Raw genomic sequence first — 17824 nt, forward strand, 5'->3', positions numbered from 1 at the left:
ATTTCATTTGAGCCCATGCCATTCATTTTTGTTTGAATCTGAGAGAGAAAGAGAAGTGAAGGGAGAGGAAGAAGAACCGTGTCTGAATCCTCCTCTTCCGTGCTCCGTCGCCCCAACCGTCACCACCTTCGGCGTCTCACCCGCTCTCAATCATCATCAGGTACTACTCTCACTCATCTCCTCATTATCTCCGTCCATTGACGTCGAGTAGAACTGCATCAGCGTCTACAACAACGTCGCTGGAGTTCCTGTTGAGATTCACCAGGAGGAGAGGGTCTACATCCTGGAGTTGAACTTCGGACATCTCCTGACTAGTAGCAATTACTATGATACGGTGAAGAAGACCACCGATGGACGCAACGGCTACGGCCCCAAGCTTACGAACATCTTCTCCACCAAGTTCATCATCAAGACGACGGACGTATAAGCAGGTATAAAATTGTGGATTCTCTAATTTCTGTGATATTTGATTTGTGTTTAGGGTTTTAGTGTTTTGTGGAATTTAGGAATTAGCATTTGGTCTTCTATTTTAGGGTTTGATGTGTATAAAATTGTGTATATTACGGTTTCGATGTTTGGTGGAATTGCAGAATTAGGATTTGGTCTTCTGTTTGTGGCTGTTTTGGTCTTCTGTTTGTGATTGTTCGTTTGATGTAATTTTGTTTTGTAACCTGTGATTTATTGAGGATTACTATGACTAATTTTTCAATGGGTTTGAAATGGATTTCCGAATTTCGATTGACCAAATATTGCAGATGGAGGTATACATGTATCTACCTATATGGGTTTGAAATGGATTTCTAATCGATGAGAGTTGATGTATACATGTACTCTACCAATAAAATTCACATTCTTTCCCAAATGCTCTTCAATTCACAACATTCGCTGGCATGCTTGTGTAAGTTTTTATAAAGTGATTGCAGTGATGGTAGTTTAGAATGGTTACAACAACAACAACAACAACAACAACAAAGCCTTTTCCCACTAAGTGGGGTCGGCTATATGAATCCTAGAACGCCATTGCGCTCGGTTTTGTGTCATGTCCTCCGTTAGATCCAAGTACTCAAGTCTTTTCTTAGGGTCTCTTCCAAAGTTTTCCTAGGTCTTCCTCTACCCCTTCGGCCCTGAACCTCTGTCCCGTAGTCACATTTTCGAACCGGAGCGTCAGTAGGCCTTCTTTGCACATGTCCAAACCACCGGAACCGATTTTCTCTCATATTTCCTTCAATTTTGGCTACTCCTACTTTACCTCGGATATCCTCATTCCCAATCTTATCCTTTATCGTGTGCCCATACATCCCACGAAGCATCCTCATCTCCGCTACACCCATTTTGTGTACGTGTTGATGCTTCACCGCCCAACATTCTGTGCCATACAACATCGCTGGCCTTATTGCCGTCCTATAAAATTTTCCCTTAGCTTCAGTGGCCTACGACGGTCACACAACACGCCGGATGCACTCTTACACTTCATCCATCCAGCTTGTATTCTATGATTGAGATCTCCATCTAATTCTCCGTTCTCTTGCAAGATAGATCCTAGGTAGCGAAAACGGTCACTTTTTGTGATCTTCGCTAGATTGCTCCGGTCATTAGTATGGATAAGTATATAAATGGATAGAGATAGGAAAGCAAACACAAGATGTACGTGGTTCACCCAGATTGGCTACGTCCACGGAATAGAGGAGTTCTCATTAATTGTGAAGGGTTTACACAAGTACATAGGTTCAAGCTCTCCTTTAGTGAGTACAAGTGAATGATTTAGTACAAATGACATTAGGAAATATTGTAGGAGAATGATCTCGTAACCACGAAACTTCTAAGTACCGGAGTGTGGTATCGTCTTGACTTGCCTTATCTGTCTCATAGGTAGATGTGGCATCTTCTCTGGAAGTACTCTTCCTCCATCCAGGGGTGGTATCTGTAACTGGTGGAGATGCACAAGGTAATGTATCAATTTCACTTGAAGCTTACTTGTAGTTTCAGGCTTGGTCAAGCGCGATACAAACCATGTAGTAGGAGTCCCCCAAGTCGCCGGGCTAGGGGATCTGCTGAAAGAGGTAACAGACAAGGTAAGCAATCAGAGCTCCGGCTGATTGTTCACATTCTCCCTATCTTGCAGGCAGCATGAAGGATAAAGAGAAGAAAAATGAGAAGAGATGATATGGGATACTTTTGCTTTTGAAGAAGTAACTTTCCACAGGCTTATTCTTGAACCGGGCTGGAGGGTTTTCTGGTTTCCTCCAGAGTATAAGGCCGACTGAAGAATTTGAGGGTCAAAACAAGTCCATCAAATCTAGAGTACGTTCGACCCTGCTGATATGGGATACTTTTGCTTTTGACAGAGTAGTGGATGTATCGGCACGTGTGCTGTTACGCTTGTCTCCACATGCTTCCTTGTATCCTTCTCACTTGCCCTATCTGTTCCTCAGGCAGATGCGGTATCTTCCCTGGAAGCATAAGATGTTGAAGATGAGTACTCGAGAGCAATGCCAGGTAAGTAATCAGGTAAGGGGTTCCAGGCAGTCAGTTCCTGGCTGGAAGCTTGATTCCAAGTGCTGACTGATTGCTCTCTTTCTCCTTGTCTTGCAGGTAAGAACAAGGCCAAAGGAAAAGACAGGGAAAAAGCATGATATAGGATACTATTGCTTTTAACCCTGATGATATGAGATATTCTTGCTCTAGTATAGCTTGTTTACAAAGGTATTATCGGGGGGAAAGAAAGCTGAATATTTCGAGAGGCTTCGTTGGGAGTGCCCTCTCAGATAAGAGAAAGGGTTGAGCATTTTTGCAGGTATGCCTGTCCGTTAGGGATGGAGGTCGACATATATAGGAGTCTCCCTAACATCAAGTAATAATGCTATTCCTTTACCCTGCTTGGTCATAACACGGTAGTGGGAGCTGCCAGCTTCACATGTTTTAACTCTGTCAGAGCACTTTGAAAAAGTGGTCTGTGGTATCTGGAAAGCTGATGTTGCGTGTGAAGATTACAGACAAGCTTTATCCAAGGAGATCCAGCTCTTGAAGTTGGGAAAGTGGTGCCTCTTCGGTTTTCGAACAAGCAATCCTGTCGGGGATCTGGCTCTCGAGATTCGGAGAACGATGCCTCTTCGATTTTTGAGAAAGCAATCCTGCTGGGGGTTTGGCTCTCGAGATTCGGAGAGCGGTGTCTCTTCGATTTTTGAGAAAGTAATCATGTTAGGAGTCTGGCTCTCGAGATTCGGAGGGCGGTGCCTCTTCGATTTTGGAGCAAGCAATCTTGTTGGGAGTGTTTTCTCGAATGTGAGTAAAGGTTGGGCATGTTTGCTAGTCTACCTTGCCACGAAGCACAGAGGTGGACACACAGGGACTTTCCAATTATCCAGCAGTGGTACTGTTCCTTTACCTTCTCTTCGATTTTTGAGAAAGTAATCATGTTGGGAGTCTGGCTCTCGAGATTCGGAGGGCGGTGCCTCTTCGATTTTGGAGCAAGCAATCTTGTTGGGAGTGTTTTCTCGAATGTGAGTAAAGGTTGGGCATGTTTGCTAGTCTAGCTTGCCACGAAGCACAAAAGTTGACACACAGGGACTTTCCAATTATCCAGCAGTGGTACTGTTCCTTTACCCTCTCTTCGATTTTTGATAAAGTAATCATGTTGGGAGTTTGGCTCTTGAGATTCGGAGGGCGGTGCCTCTTCGATTTTGGAGCAAGCAATCCTGTTGTGAGTGTTTTCTCGAATGTGAGTAAAGGTTGGCATGTTTGCTAGTCTACCTTGCCACGAAGCACAGAGGTTGACACACCGGGACTTTCCAATTATCCAGCAGTGGTACTGTTCCTTTATCCTTGTGGGTAATAATATGGTAGCTAGACCTTTAAAATTTATGTGTCTAAACTTTGTTAGTGTTGTTTCTTTGCAATTCTTTTACCCTTCTTGGTCAGAGCGATGTAGCGGGAGCTGCAAACTTCACGTGTCTCAACTTTGTCAGAGAACTTTGGCAAAGTTATCTGTGGTACCCATGAGTTACTGTTGCGTATGGGAAGTGGGTGATTGAACAGTACGATTCATGTGCTTTCTACTTCGCCAGAAATCTTCGACAGAATGCCCATAATTTCCGCAAAGCTGAGTGTGCGTGTGACAGGTGCTGACAAGGCTGGAAAAGTAGGTGCCTCTTCGATTTCTGAGATCGGCCTTCGTGGTCTCTTAGCAGCCCAGCTTTTGAGAAAGCAAGCCTCTTCGATTTCTGAGATCGGCCTTCGTGGTCTTTGAGCAGCCCAGCTTTTGAGAAAGCAAACGCCTCTTCGATTTCTGAGATCGACCCTCGTGGTCTCTGAGCAGCCCAGCTTTTGAGAAAGCAAACGCCTCTTCGATATCTGAGCAGGCGCCTCTTCGATTTCTGAAGCTTCGTCGAGTGCAGATTTTTATAGGGGCTGACATTAAGTTCCAAAGCACACTTGAATATCCACCAGTAGAAGCTCAATTCTTGCACTTCTAAGATCTTGATTTGTCCGACCTCTTCTCTCTTCAACACCTTTGAAAATGTCTGGCCCCTCCGACCGTCGTTTTGACTTGAACCTTGTTGAAGAGGCAGCCCCGCCTTCTCCAGACAACATATGGCGCCCATCCTTCGTCTCCCCTACTGGTCCTCTTACCGTTGGGGATTCCGTGATGAAGAATGATATGACCGCTGCGGTAGTGGCCAGGAACCTTCTCACTCCCAAAGATAACAGACTACTTTCCAAACGGTCTGATGAGTTGGCTGTTAAGGATTCTCTGGCTCTCAGTGTTCAGTGTGCAGGTTCTGTGTCTAATATGGCCCAATGCCTATTTGCTCGAACCCGCCAAGTTGAATCATTGGCGGCTGAAGTGATGAGTCTCAAACAGGAGATTAGAGGGCTCAAGCATGAGAATAAACAGTTGCACCGGCTCGCACATGACTATGCTACAAACATGAAGAGGAAGCTTGACCAGATGAAGGAATCTGATGGTCAGGTTTTACTTGATCATCAGAGATTTGTGGGTTTGTTCCAAAGGCATTTATTGCCTTCGTCTTCTGGGGCTGTACCGCGTAATGAAGCTCCAAATGATCAACCTCTGATGCCTCCTCCTTCTAGGGTTTTGTCCAGTACTGAGGCTCCGAATGATCCCCCTCCGGTGCCTTCTCTTTCTGGGGCTCTACCGACTGCTGAGACTTCTCCTAAGCAACCTTTGTGAAGGCTCCCTCTTGTTTGTTTATTTTGACTCAAGTATATGTACATATTTGTAACTTATCGGGGATATCAATAAATAAGCTTTCATTCATTTCAACGTATTGTGTTAAATACACCAAAGCCTTCTTCGCTAAGTTCTTTGAATTTTCTTTTGTTGAAGCTTGTATGTTGAAGCTTTGTGAGTGGAGCATGTAGGTTGAGGTAGTGTTCCCTTAATTTTCCGAGTGAGGAAAACTTCTCGGTTAGAGACTTGGAAAATCCAAGTCACTGAGTGAGATCGGCTATATGAATCTTAGAACGCCATTGTGTTCTGTCATGTGTCATGTCCTCCGTTAGATCCAAGTACTCTAAGTCTTTTCTTAGGGTCTCTTCCAAAGTTTTCCTAGGTCTTCCTCTACCCCTTCGGCCCTGAACCTCTGTCTTACTTGGATAATTTTTTTGAAAATTTCTGTTGTGATATTTTTGTAGTCTGTTGTTTAATGAAATCTGCATAGTTTGTCCAGTTGGGTTTTGTGTACAGACAAACTGATGAATGCTCAAAACTATAGGTTAAATCTTAGAAGAACAACTTGAAACGGGTTAACAAACTCATGTAAAAAGTTTGCCTATAGGAAATCCCGAAGACTCACAAGTTTTTCCGCGTGCTTGACTCTAGTTCATATAAGTTTCTCCTCGATAGTTAATGATTGTCATTTGTATGATATTTTCCTCACTTTTCATAGGTGAAAGTGGAAGATGCATCTCTTCTTGCATTAGAACACGAAGGTCGTCGAGCATTGTTAGCAGAACCTAAAGTCGACATGTTACGATAGATGGTCTCTTGCGTTTTGGTGAGAGGAATGCAGGAATATGCTTGAACATTGAAGATTTCTTGTAGATATGGCTTTGGGCTCACCTGCTTTCCTCTTGGTATGTGAGATGCAGTATTTGGCATTCTTATAAGTTGATCTAATACGATCGGGTGATTTTGAGCTTACTCAGTCAAATTTTTATTACACATTGCTTGCTTGTTCACGTAACTAAACAACCATTGATACATTGAAGTGTTTGCTTGTAGTTCATTAGGGATCTCAAGATCGAGCTGAGACAGGCAATGGTGACCCAAAGTATTTGTATTCTCAAATTGAAATGAGACAACTTAGTCAAGACTGCAAATGAGTTGATGCTATAACCTTGAAAACGAGGGTCAACCTTTACCTTATTTGCTCGTTCTTAAACAAACCTGAAATTGGTGCATTACATGAATAATGATATTTGATCAATTTTTTGCTAGGAACAACTTACAAGAGAACAATAACTTGGACTCATGTGTGTTAGAGGCAAGTGAATTTTACAGGTTGTAAATTGAAAAACTCATCGATTGGTCATTCTGCGTTGAATAATGTAAGTGTTTGTTTCCTTGTTTAACAATGCATTGGCAGTTTAACTGTTGTTCCTCACAGTCGGCTTCCTCAAAACCTCAATTGGGAGCTACTATTCTAAGTATCTCACTAAATGATAGAAAGGTATGAAGTTGGGCTGAAATTTGTTCTCTCAGTGATACATGTGATGATTTAGTAATCTAGTTCTAATTCTGTTAATGCATTAGCAATTAGCTCAAACGAATTGATTTATTTTCTTGCTTGTGTAATCTAATAGTCAGGATAATTGCATAATATCAATGCATATAGATTCAGAGTGCTCAACAACCCAAGATGTAGCCTCACGCACTCTGAATTAGGTTTGTCTATACTCCCATCATATCATTTTAACCATTTAATTGATTACCTTAGACCTCTTGAGCATATAAGGAGGATGCGAGAGACTAAAGCACAATCTTGAAATTTCACGGATTACCAAGATTTGGGCATTGCCGCATATTTTTGTAGATACTAAAGGCTTAGGCTTAGGCTTCCCATTTTATTGATGCATTGAGTGTTTCCTACATAACTCCGCCTATGTCTTACATGGCCGGTCCCAAGCCCGGATAAAGGAGGAGGGGGAGGGCGTCAGGTAGTCGACAGCCGGCACTCCATGATCACGTCGAATCCTTATGAAAATGAATCCAGAACAAAATCGCGCTAAAGCTAGGGCGTCACCCGTAAGTGGCGCGCTGTGTGGCCCGAGCACAGTGATAAGTGAGCAAGGGTCGCTGTATCTCCATCGGCACCCGGATGCAGTGTTAAATGAGCAAGGGGGCCATAGAAACTTCTTTTCGAACGACTCCACTCAAAGTTGTTTGGGAGCATATGCTCCTATCAACTTTACCCGGGACACACAAAAGAAGTACTTTGATCCTATTAGACGGGGGAGGGTGAAGAAGCTAGGACAGAAGGGTAGAGTTCAAGAGAGCAAAATGCGTTTAGGAACGTGGAATATAGGAACCTTAACGGGAAAATCTATGGAAGTAGTGGAAGTTATGGTGAGGAGAAGGATAAATATTATGTGCCTACAAGAAACTAAGTGGGTTGGTAGTAAGGCAAAGGATCTAGAAAACTCAGGGTTTAAACTTTGGTATTCGGGCACAAATAGAACGAGAAACGGTGTTGGCATCATCGTGGACAAGACCTTGGTACAAGATGTTGTAGATGTCAAGAGGGTAGGAGATAGAATCATGGCAATCAAGATTGTAATAGGACAAGAACTTATCAATGTGATTAGTGCGTACGCACCTCAAGTAGGGTTGGATACGAGTTCGAAGGAGAAATTTTGATCAAGATTGTAATAGGACAAGAACTTATCAATGTGATTAGTGCGTACGCACCTCAAGTAGGGTTGGATACGAGTTCGAAGGAGAAATTTTGGGAAGATCTTGGAGACTTGGTGCAAGGAATTGCTCAGACGGAGAAGTTATTTATAGGAGGAGATTTAAATGGACACGTGGGCAGGGAGACAGGCAACTATGGAGGTTTTCATGGTGGCCATGGTTTTGGGGAGAGAAACGAGGATGGGGAAGCTATCTTGGATTTTGCAATGGCATATGATCTCTTCTTAGCCAACACCTTCTTTAAGAAGAGAGAAGAACATGTGATCACCTACAAGAGTGGGTCGTCAAAAACACAAATAGATTTTCTTCTAATGAGGAAATGGGATCGTATAACTTGTAAGGATTGCAAAGTTATACCAGGAGAGAGCGTGGCTAATCAACATCGCTTGTTGGTGATGGATGTACATATCAAAAGAGTAAGACAAAAGAACAAGACTTGGAAGTGCCCAAGAACTAGATGGTGGAATCTAAAAGAAGAAAAACAAGCCATTTTCAAAGAGAAGGTAATCACCCAATGTGTGTGGGATAGAGAGGGGGAAGCTAGCCAAATGTGGGATTCCATGGCTAGTTGTATCCGAAAAGTAGCAAAAGAGGTATTAGGAGAGTCCAAGGGCTTTGCCCCACACCAAAAGGAATCTTGGTGGTGGAATGAGGAGGTACAAACAAAGGTGAAGGCTAAGAAGGAATGTTGTAAAGCCTTATACAAGGAGAGGACCGATGAAAATGGTGAAAGGTATAGAAAAGCGAAGCAAGAGGCGAAGAAAGCTGTCAGAGAAGCTAAGGTAGCGGCTTACGACGATATGTATAAACGACTAGATACCAAAGAAGGAGAGTTGGATATCTATAAACTAGCTAGAGCAAGGGAAAAGAAGACAAGGGACCTAAACCAAGTGAGGTGCATCAAGGATGAGGATGGAAAGGTTCTTGCTACAGAGAACGCGGTTAAAGACAGATGGAGAGGTTATTTTCATAATCTTTTCAATGAAGGACATGAAAGGAGTGCTTCTTTAGGGGAGTTGAGTAACTCAGAAGAGTGTAGAAACTACTCCTTTTATCGTCGAATCCGGAAGGAAGAAGTGGTTGTAGCTTTGAAGAAGATGAAGCATAGAAAAGCAATAGGCCCAGACGATATACCAATCGAAGTGTGGAAAGTTTTGGGAGAGACAGGTATAACATGGCTCACTGACCTTTTCAATAGGATTTTGAAAACGAAGAAGATGCCAAATGAGTGGCGAACGAGCACTTTGGTGCCTATCTACAAGAATAAGGGCGACGTACAAAATTGCATGAACTATAGGGGTATTAAGCTAATGAGTCATACAATGAAGCTCTGGGAGAGAGTCATTGAGCATAGATTGAGGCAAGAGACACGGGTTTCGGACAACCAATTCGGGTTCATGCCAGGGCGCTCAACCATGGAGGCAATCTATCTCTTACGAAGATTGATGGAAAGATATAGAGATGGGAAAAAGGATTTACACATGGTCTTTATAGATTTGGAAAAAGCGTATGATAGGGTCCCAAGAGACATTCTTTGGAGGATTTTAGAGAAGAAAGGAGTACGAGTAGCATATATCCAAGCTATAAAGGATATGTATGAAGGAGCAAAGACTGCCGTAAGAACTCATGAAGGACAAACCGAAAGCTTTCCCATAACTGTAGGATTACATCAAGGCTCATCCTTAAGTCCTTACCTTTTTGCGTTGGTAATGGATGAGTTAACAGGACATATTCAAGATGATATTCCTTGGTGTATGCTTTTCGCAGACGATATAGTGTTGATAGATGAAACTCAGGAAGGGGTAAATGCAAAGCTTAACCTTTGGAGAGAAGTGTTGGAATCTAAAGGTCTTCGCCTAAGCCGATCAAAGACAGAATATATGGAGTGCAAGTTCAGTGCAAATGGAGGCCAAAACGAGTTAGGGGTGAGGATCGGAGATCAAGAAATACCAAAGAGCGACCGTTTTCGTTACCTAGGATCTATCTTGCAAAAGAACGGAGAATTAGATGGAGATCTCAACCATAGAATACAAGCTGGATGGATGAAGTGGAAGAGTGCATCCGGCGTGTTGTGTGACCGCCGTATGCCACTGAAGCTCAAGGGAAAATTTTATAGGACGGCAATAAGGCCGGCGATGCTGTATGGCACAGAATGTTGGGCAGTGAAACATCAACACGTACACAAAATGGGTGTAGCGGAGATGAGGATGCTTCGTTGGATGTGTGGGCACACGAGAAAGGATAAGATTAGGAATGAGGATATCCGGGGTAAAGTAGGAGTAGCCGAAATTGAAGGAAAGATGAGAGAAAATCGGTTACGGTGGTTTGGACATGTGCAAAGAAGGCCTACTGACGCTCCGATTAGAAGATGCGACTATGGGACAGAGGTTCAGGGCCGAAGGGGTAGAGGAAGACCTAGGAAAACTTTGGAAGAGACTCTAAGAAAAGACTTAGAGTACTTGGATCTAACGAAGGACATGACACAGGATCGAGCACAATGGCGTTCTAAGATTCATATAGCCGATCCCACTCAGTGACTTGGATTTTCCAAGTCTCCAACCAAGAAGTTTTCCTCACTCGGGAAATTAAGGGAATACTACCCCAACCTACATGCTCCACTCAGAAAGCTTCAACATACAAGCTTCAACAAAAGAAAATTCAAAGAACTTAGCGAAGAAGGCTTTGGTGTATTTAACACAATACGTTGAAATGAAGGAAAGCTTATTTATTGATATCCCCGATAAGCTACAAATATGTACATATACATGAGTCAAAATAAACACACAAGAGGGAGCCTTCACAAAGGTTGCTTAGGAGAAGTCTCAGCAGTCGGTAGAGCCCCAGAAAGAGAAGGCACCGGTGGGGGATCATTTGGAGCCTCAGTACTGGACAAAACCCTAGAAGGAGGAGGCATCAGAGGTTGATCATTTGGAGCTTCATTACGCGGTACAGCCCCAGAAGACGAAGGCAATAAATGCCTTTGGAACAAACCCACAAATCTCTGATGATCAAGTAAAACCTGACCATCAGTTTCCTTCATCTGGTCAAGCTTCCTCTTCATGTTTGTAGCATAGTCATGTGCGAGCCGGTGCAACTGTTTATTCTCATGCTTGAGCCCTCTAATCTCCTGTTTGAGACTCATCACTTCAGCCGCCAATGATTCAACTTGGCGGGTTCGAGCAAATAGGCGTTGGGCCATATTAGACACAGAACTTGCACACTGAACACTGAGAGCCAGCGAATCCTTAACAGCTAACTCATCAGACCGTTTGGAAAGTAGTCTGTTATCTTTGGGAGTGAGAAGGTTCCTGGCCACCACCGCAGCGGTCATATCATTCTTCATCACGGAATCCCCAACGGTAAGAGGACCAGTTGGGGAGACGAAGGATGGGCGCCATATGTTGTCTGGAGAAGGCGGGGCTGCCTCTTCAACAAGGTTCAAGTCAAAACGACGGTCGGAGGGGCCAGACATTTTCAAAGGTGTTGAAGAGAGAAGAGGTCGGACAAATCAAGATCTTAGAAGTGCAAGAATGAAGCTTCTACTGGTGGAGATTCAAGTGTGCTTTGGAACTTAATGCCAGCCCCTATAAAAATCTGCACTCGACGGAGCTTCAGAAATCAAAGAGGCGTCTGCTCAGAAATCGAAGAGGCGTTTGCTTTCTCAAAAGTTGGGCTGCTTAGAGATCACGAGGGTTGATCTCAGAAATCGAAGAGCCGTTTGCTTTCTCAAAAGTTGGGCTGCTCAAAGACCACGAAGGCCGATCTCAGAAATCGAAGAGGCGCTCGCTTTCTCAAAAGCTGGGCTCCCTAGAGACCACGAGGGCCGATCTCAGAAATCGAAGAGGCACCTACTTTTCCAGCCTTGTCAGCACCTGTCACACGCACACTCAGCTTTGCGGAAATTATGGGCATTCTGTCAAAGACTTCTGGGGAAGTAGAAAACACATGAATCTTACTGTTCAATCACCCACTTCCCACACGCAACAATAGCTCATGGGTACCACAGATAACTTTGCCAAAGTTCTCTGCCAAAGTTGAGCACGTGAAGCTTGCAGCTCCCACTACATCGCTCTGACCAAGAAGGGTAAAAGAATAGCAAAGAAACAGCACTAACAAAGTTTAGACCCATAAATTTTGAAGGTCTAGCTACCATATTATTACCCACAAGGGTAAAGGAACAGTACCACTGCTGGATAATTGGAAAGTCCATGTATGTCAACCTCTGTGCTTCGTGGCAAGGTAGACTAGCAAACATGCCCAACCTTTACTCACATTCGAGAAAACACTCCCAATAAGATTGCTTGCTCCAAAATCGAAGAGGCACCGTCCTCCGAATCTAAAGAGCCAGACTCCCAACATGACTACTTTCTTAAAAATCGAAGAGAGGGTAAAGGAACAGTACCATTGCTGGATAATTGGAAAGTCCCTGTGTGTCAACCTCTGTGCTTCGTGGCAAGGTAGACTAGCAAACATGCCCAACCTTTACTCACATTCGAGAAAACACTCCCAACAAGATTGCTTGCTCCAAAATCGAAGAGGCACCGCCCTCCGAATCTCGAGAGCCACTCTCCCAACATGATTACTTTCTCAAAAATCGAAGAGACACTGCTCCCCGAATCTCGAGAGCCAGACCCCCAGCATGATTGCTTTCTCAAAAATCGGTGAGGCACCGTTCTCCGAATCAATCGAAGAGGCGCTCGCTTTCTCAAAAGCTGGGCTGCTCAGAGACCACGAGGGCCGATCTCAGAAATCGAAGAGGCACCTACTTTTCTAGCCTTGTCAGCACCTGTCACACGCACACTCAGCTTTGCAGAAATTATGGGCATTCTGTCGAAGACTTCTGGTGAAGTAGAAAACACATGAATCTTACTGTTCAATCACCCACTTCCCACACGCAACAATAACTCATGGGTACCACAGATCACTTTGCCAAAGTTCTCTGCCAAAGTTGAGCACGTGAAGCTTGCAGCTCCCACTACATCGCTCTGACCAAGAAAGGTAAAAGAATAGCAAAGAAACAGCACTAACAAAGTTTAGACACATAAATTTTGAAGGTCTAGCTACCATATTATTACCCACAAGGGTAAAGGAACAGTACCACTGCTGGATAATTGGAAAGTCCCTGTGTGTCAACCTCTGTGCTTCGTGGCAAGGTAGACTAGCAAACATGCCCAACCTTTACTCACATTCGAGAAAACAGTCCCAACAAGATTGCTTGCTCCAAAATCGAAGAGGCACCGTCCTCCGAATCTCGAGAGCCAGACTCCCAACATGACTACTTTCTCAAAATCGAAGTGAGGGTAAAGGAACAGTACCATTGCTGGATAATTGGAAAGTCCCTGTGTGTCAACCTTTGTGCTTCGTGGCAAGGTAGACTAGCAAACATGTCCAACCTTTACTCACATTCGAGACAACACTCCCAACAAGATTGCTTGCTCTAAAATCGAAGAGGCACCGCCCTCCGAATCTCGAGAGCCAGACTCCCAACATGATTACTTCCTCAAAAATCGAAGAGACACTGCTCTCCGAATCTCGAGAGTCAGACCCCCAGCATGATTACTTTCTCAAAAATCGAAGAGGCATCGTTCTCCGAATCTCGAGAGCCAGATACCACAGACCACTTTTTCAAAGTGCTCTGACAGAGTTAAAACATGTGAAACTGGCAGCTCCCACTACCGTGCTATGACCAAGCAGGGTAAAGGAATAGCATTACTACTTGTTGTTAGGGAGACTCCTATATATGTCGACCTTCATCCCCAACGGACAGGCAGACCTGCAAAAATGCTCAACCCTTCATCATATCTGAGAGGGCACTCCCAACAAAGCCTTTCGAAATATTCAGCTTTCTTTCCCCCCGATAATACCTCTGCAAACAAGCTATACTAGAGCAAGAATATCTCATATCATCAGGGTTAAAAGCAAGAGTATCCCATATCATGCTTTTTCCCTGTTTTTTCTTTTGGCCTTGTTTTTACCTGCAAGACAAGGAGAAAGAGAGCAATCAGTCAGCACTTGGAATCAAGCTTCCAGCCAGGAACTGACTGCCTGGAACCCCTTACCTGATTACTTACCTGGCATTGCTCTCGAGTACTCATCTTCAACATCTTATGTTTCCAGGGAAGATTCCGCATCTGCTTGAGGAACAGATAGGGCAAGTGCGAAGGATACAAGGAAGCATGTGGAGACAAGCGTAACAGCACACGTGCCGATACATCCATTACTCTGTCAAAAGCAAAAGTATCCCATATCAGCAGGGTGGAACGTACTCTAGATTTGATGGACTTGTTTTGACCCTCAAATTCTTCAGTCGGCCTTATACTCTGGAGGAAACCAGAAAACCCTCCAGCTCAGTTCAAGAATAAGCCTGTGGAAAGTTACTTCTTCAAAAGCAAAAGTATCTCATATCATCTCTTCTCATTTTTCTTCTCTTTATCCTTCATGCTGCTGCAAGATGGGGAGAAGGTGAACAATCAGTCGGAGCTCTGATTGCTTACCTTGTCTGTCACCTCTTTCAGCAGACCCCCTAGCTCGGCGACTTGGGGGACTCCTACTACATGGTTTGTATCGCGTTTGACCAAGCCTGAAACTACAAGTAAGCTTCAAGTGAAATTGATACATTACCTTGTGCATCTCCACCAGTTAAAGATACCACCCCTGGATGGAGGAAGAGTACTTCCAGAGAAGATGCCACATCTACCTATGAGACAGATAAGGCAAGTCAAGACGACACCACACTCCGATACTTAGAAGTTTCGTGATTACGAGATCATTCTCCCACAATATTTCCTAATGTCATTTGTACTAAATCATTCACTCGTACTCACTAAAGGAGAGCTTGAACCTATGTACTTGTGTAAACCCTTCACAATTAATGAGAACTCTTCTATTCCGTGGACGTAGCCAATCTGGGTGAACCACGTACATCTTGTGTTTGCTTTCCTATCTCTATCCATTTATATACTTATCCACACTAATGACCGGAGCAATCTAGCGAAGATCACAAAAAGCGACCGTTTTCGTTACCTAGGATCTATCTTGCAAGAGAACGGAGAATTAGATGGAGATCTCAACCATAGAATACGAGCTGGATGGAAAGAGTGCATCCGGCGTGTTGTGTGACCGTCGTAGGCCACTGAAGCTCAAGGGAAAATTTTATAGGACGGCAATAAGGCCAGCGATGGTGTATGGCAGAGAATGTTGGGTGGTGAAGCATCAACACGTACACAAAATGGGTGTAGCGGAGATGAGGATGCTTCGTGGGATGTGTGGGCACACGAGAAAGGATAAGATTGGGAATGAGGATATCCGAGGTAAAGTAGGAGTAGCCGAAATTGTAGGAAAGATGAGAGAAAATCGGCTCTGGTGATTTGGACATGTGCAAAGAAGGCCGACTGACGCTCCGGTTCGAAGATGTGACTACGGGACAGAGGTTCAGGGCCGAAGGGGTAGAGGAAGACCTAGGAAAACTTTGGAAGTGACTCTAAGAAAAGACTTAGAGTACTTGGATCTAACGGAGGACATGACACAAAACCGAGCGCAATGGCGTTCTAGGATTCATATAGCCGACCCCACTTAGTGGGAAAAGGCTTTGTTGTTGTTGTTGTTGTTGTTGTTGTTGTTGTTGTTGTTGTTGTTGTATTGAGTGTTTCCTACATACATTCTCCATTTATATATTCATAACAAAGAAGAACATCATAAATAGTTGGTTAATTATTTTGTTATTAAGTTTTGTATTTTTTGACATTTGAACGAGGTTAGAAATGTATGCATTTTTTATTAAGTTCCGTCACCAAAACTCAGGGCCTTCGTTTCCCAGTGGCATTTTTTATCATGTGGTACTTTCATGCATTTTGTTTATCCTCATAAAATAATACATTGTCTCCATGAAAACTAATTTATCAATTGTGTCAATAAATTAGAGGCAATACAACCCACTATGATGCAGTGGTGAATTCAGCAACATCTGGAGTACTTGCAGCCAGATTGAAATCAGATCGGTGCGAAACGATGCCTTGGAAAGACAGTGAAGGTAGAGCTGAATGGAACGAGGGTCCCTGTAAAGTTATTTCTTGATTATGTTGACCCTACTTACAATATGATCAATTATTATCACAATATGTTTGTTGATTAAGATCAAGATGCTTAACTATTATTATTATTGTTCTTTTATTTTCTTCAAACAATATGTTGTCTAAATTGTAAATTCAATGGATTCATAACTTTTTTTTCATCAGCAATGTCCAATTTTGTTGTTTCTTCTTTTCCTTTATTTTAAACTCAATCATTCAATTTCAAATGAAGCAACCATATTTTACTTTTGTATAATAAAGGCATGAGGTTTACATAGAAGGAATGTTGAGAATCGAACCACTTAAGCTACAAGTCAATTTATGTGAGCAAATTATGATTAACGATAACACGGAGTGTGATTAACAATGATGGTAGAACACTATGTAATCAATATAAAAATATTTATGAAACCGAACCAAAATAATCCATACTATTTATGGAAGAGAGCAAAACAAACATTATTTATTGAACTACAACAAAATAACGCACACTATTTCTGAAGTGAACCACTATTTCTTGAACTACAAACAAAATAACCCACACTATTTCTGAAGTGAACCACTATTTTTTGAACTACAACAAAATAACCCACAGGTTGTAAACAGTGGGTATGTTTGCCCACATGTATACAGTAAAGATTCATATGCTAAATAGTGAAGTTTTTGTAAGTTTTCAAGGTAGTTGCTCTATAAATATGGCACTACGAGTGTTCAAACACACGGATACAAAAGCAATAAGAGAAGAAAGATAAGTTAGAATATTTTCTGCATTCTCCTATTTCTCTTTTACCTACAATCATTCTGTTATAGTTAATAAACAAAACAGTGTGATATATTACACCCGCTTAGATATCGCTCTTAGTAAAGGTTATTTCTCTAACTTTTACCTATTTATAACACGTTATCAACACGGCTCTCTAACCCTAAAACATTTCTCATTTCTCTTGGCCGAAAGAAAAAAAGTTGTTTCCTTCAAGGATTTTACTATTCTTCTTCTTCCCCTGCCTCACCTGTTGGATATACCCTCGTGAAGAATTGTTCGCACCATGCCTGCTTTTAGTTCTCAACATAACAGTTACTTATATCTTTGATTTCTTGTTTGGTGCAGTTCCTAATTTCTAACCCAATGTTTATTTATCTTTGTTGCGATCAAAGATGATGCGGTATCATCGCCCATCTTGGACTGCAAATTTAATTTTACTGCAAATTTTAGGTGGAGCGGTATAATCGTCCACCCTACCCTGCATATTTAAATTTGTCTGCTCTACATATTTAAATTTCTACTGCTTGAGTGGTGCGGAACAATCGCCCATCATATACTATTCAATGAGAATGGTACGGTACAATCGCCCTCCTCATTCATCATGTAAATCTTAAGCCTAAAGTTTCGAGTGCTTATCATTTTGGCCTGAAGATCAAAATGAAAAATTTGTAAGAACCAAAAGTTCTAACAATATATTCCTCCAGAATACACATTATTGCAAGTTCTTACACACCTCAATTTTCTTTCAGAAAAGAAAATGGCGAACTTGGCAAAATTTGATTTTGTTGCCCTGGATATTACTAGGAAGAATTACCTTACCTGGGTAATGGATGCCAAGATTCATTTGGAGGCAACGAATCTTGGAAAAACTATTAAGGAGGATAATGGTGTATCCTCTCAAGATCGGGCAAAGGTCATGATCTTTATTCCTCGCCACCTTGATGAGGGACTGAAGAACGAGTACCTCACGGTTGAAGATCCACTAACCCTCTGGAAGGCACTGAAAAATAGATACAATCACCAGAAAATGGTGATTCTACCGAAGGCTCGTTATGAGTG

At 42.7% G+C, this 17824-nt stretch overlaps 1 long non-coding RNA gene across 1 annotated transcript; it reads left to right on the plus strand.

Moving 5' to 3' along the window:
• Positions 1-216: 216 nt before the first annotated feature.
• Positions 217-16163, plus strand: LOC139188903 (uncharacterized). The gene is made up of 7 exons (XR_011572305.1): positions 217-431; positions 5910-6096; positions 6245-6372; positions 6461-6506; positions 6609-6692; positions 6830-6907; positions 15853-16163. It is a non-coding gene; the product is annotated as an uncharacterized lncRNA (long non-coding RNA).
• Positions 16164-17824: the final 1661 nt, after the last annotated feature.

This window comes from Malus domestica, chromosome 10 (assembly GCF_042453785.1).
Source record: "Malus domestica chromosome 10, GDT2T_hap1".
Classification (NCBI taxonomy): domain Eukaryota; kingdom Viridiplantae; phylum Streptophyta; class Magnoliopsida; order Rosales; family Rosaceae; genus Malus; species Malus domestica.